The 3,208-nt window shown below is 43.2% G+C and overlaps 1 pseudogene; it reads right to left on the bottom strand.

Moving 5' to 3' along the window:
- Positions 1–2,842: 2,842 nt before the first annotated feature.
- On the bottom strand, positions 2,843–2,970 carry LOC145398882 (5S ribosomal RNA; annotated as a pseudogene).
- Positions 2,971–3,208: the final 238 nt, after the last annotated feature.

Here is a 3,208-nt window from a genome sequence, read left to right on the forward strand (position 1 = left end):
TCTGAACTTTACTTCCTTGTAAGGAATTATTTCTTGCAGTATTCAACTATGAATTCTGACTAAACTGTTCTATACACCAAAACTCGCCTCAGTAATATTCAGCTTGACGACATGGTCGACACACAAGCTTGAAGCAATGAACAGAAGCCATAAATCTCCACCCATGGACCTCCCCCAACTCTGCCCCACGACACTCACTCTTCTCCCACTTGCCACTCCGGGCCTTTCTTAGCAACGAGTGAGACGCCATCTCTGAACTGACAAGCATATTAAGTCCGAGGCCTTTAGTCCTACATTGTACTGTCTTGTACCCAGTTGGCATAGAGTCAAAGCCTCATCAGTCAATAACCACAAATAATTAAAAACTGGCACATAAGCCCATCTCTCGATGCACCCTCTAAGGGTCATCTTCCCATTCTCAAGGTCCCCCAAGGACCTATTTTCACTTCATATACCAATTCTTCTCCATGGACCGCGGGACCCAATTTCCACCAGGGACCTTTTTCTCCTAAAATTGCTATTTTCTCTCTAGACCTAACTTTGCCAAGGATCTTCTTTCTTTCATGAACCTATTTTTCCCGTGAACCTGTTTATCTCACTGGCTTGTTTTCCCACTAGACCGATTTTCCCCTTTGACTTATTTTCCCCTTCATCTATTTTCCCCTCTGACTTATTTTCCCCACGGAACTGTTTGTCTTTTACGGTCTTATTTTCCTTTCATAGACTTATTTTCCTCCAAATGACCTATATTCCCCATGGACCTATTTTCCCTTTTATAGTTTACTGTACTTAATTCCGATGAATCTATTTTCTCCCCATGGACACATCGAATCTCCATAGGTGCTTACTTTCTCCCATGGACCTACTTCATACATGAACCTATTTATCCATTCGACCTAAGTTTTCACTTGGGCCTATTCCCTAATATGGATCCTTTTTCTCACATGGACCTATTCCATCCATGGACCTGTTTATCTCACGGACCTATTCCCCAAAGTATCTATTTTGCCCAGTCCACCCACCAAACCATATACCTAGCCACTCAGCCAATCAACTCACCCTCCCACCCACAAAATTCACTCACCAACCCACCCCATCCACCCACTTACCCCCCGCCGCCACCAGCTACTTACACACTCACCTATCGCAACTGCGTATCCCACCACAGGTCACTCACACACTCCACCTGACTGCCAACCTACCCATTCCATCCACGTCACCCACCCTACCTGTCCCCCACCCTTCCCTCCCACCTCAACTCTCCACCAATGAATCTCATTCCATCAACTCAAACTCCGACAGTCCACCCACCACCAGTTGCTTTTATAGCATTGCGGTGCTAACACAACCCAAATTGCACTCAGAATAAATTTCAATATGATAACGATATAAGATAATAGCCAGTTTAAGGTATAGCACGTGTTTAGTTAGCGACTCATTCATATATATATATATATATATATATATATATATATATATATATATATATATATATATATATATATATATATAATTGTATAAACATTACCCCCCTGGATGAGTGAGATGTGACCGTGCTGGCACCCCTGCTCATAAGTCTGCCACAACAGGTGACCAACGGTGGGTCAGTGTGTCGCCACCTTTGCCTTTAACTCAAACCCTGTATCTGAGTGAGGGCTCGTTTACAGTATCAGTGTCGGAGCATGGTGTCCAAGCTTGGTAACGATGCCGTGCTCGGGCTGGGATGGTGTTGACGATCAGTACTGCCGTCTACACGATCACTGTCCGAGCACGGCATCGTTGTCATGCTTCGAAAATACTCGTATGCACCGGCACTGATAGCGTTGACGATGCCTTACTCACAGTATCTCATGCAACAGACAACTCCTCTGAAGAGAGGCAGCAAGACAAGGGAATGAGTCAGGAAGCAGTAGGGAGAGAGAGAAGTTTGAGTGGCAGTGAGCCAGGTATAAGCAGGAATGCCACCCGAACCAACACATCTGGCTCAGCAGAATGACTTAAATATATATATCTTTGTAACCAATTCACCATATAGTTTTGCAAAATTATTTTAATTTCGTTTTGAAATAATAGACTCAAAGAGTGATTAGTTAAGAGATGAAGGGTTGATGGTAAAACTGGTGAAGGTTCTTGAAATAAGAGACTGAACAGAGAATTTCTGAGTTTATGGTTTCAGTCTAAGGCTGCAGTTCAATAAAATTTCTCACATCAACGTACTGACAGCACAATGAATGCATAAAGAGCAAACAGACAGCATAAAGGTGGCTCATGGCTGCAGGTAATTGGAATTTATAAACTATGTAATAGTATAAATTTTTGAACCAGATGAAACAGGTCAGGTGGTGTGATAAAGTGAGTTTTGACGAAATGATGATTTGGTTCTGTAATTGAATTCTGGTTTAAATTTTGGCGCGTACACGTGGTGATGGTGGTGGTGGTGATGGTGGGTCTGCAGTGTTCCCGATCTCACTCCCGTGCTGGATGTTGGTGAGATAGTACACGCGCTCTCGCTTGGACCTTACGCCCCTCTCTCTCTCTCTCTCTCTCTCTCTCTCTCTCTCTCTCGTCAATACTCAAGTGATTAATGATATTTTTCCCTTCAGATATATCAGTGAAAGTATGATACACTGAGTGAGTAAAAAAAGGCACGTGGAAAGTTTAAGCCAAAGTTTTACTGGCTAAATGACACAAAGAAGGAACTGAAAATATAGAACAATTTTTTTTTTTCATTCATTCATTGCCAGACGCCATGTATCCCAAACGGGGTGACCAAGGGCTTAGAGTTAATTGTTTTACAGGGAGGGGCACTAATCCTCCACCAACCCCACTTGACACGTAGGGATGCCAACAGCATCTGGTGTTCCCCGGCGGTCACCCATCCAAGTACTAACCAGATCCAACGTTGCTTAACTTCGCTGATCGGACGGGAACTTCGGGAAGCGGTGTACTCAACGTGGTATGGCCGTTGGCCATATATAATCCCATAATGTGTGAGTGAACAGTAAGCAAACACGAGCTAATATTTTAAGTGGTGCAGGAAAGTGCTTTATATTGCTGTAAATAACACAGAATTCAAGAATTAACTGTCCTGATAAAGTTTATGAGTTGCCATCACAGAAGAAAAGGAAGGCATCAAGTATATGATAGGTAGCTGCTGCTGATGGTGATCGTGATGTCTCCTAGCATAGCGTAAGAAAGACGCAGAAAT

The sequence above is a fragment of the Coenobita brevimanus genome, chromosome 46 (genome assembly GCF_032717465.1).
Source record: "Coenobita brevimanus isolate Jiangsu-jjx chromosome 46, ASM3271746v2, whole genome shotgun sequence".
NCBI classification, from domain to species: Eukaryota; Metazoa; Arthropoda; class Malacostraca; order Decapoda; family Coenobitidae; genus Coenobita; species Coenobita brevimanus.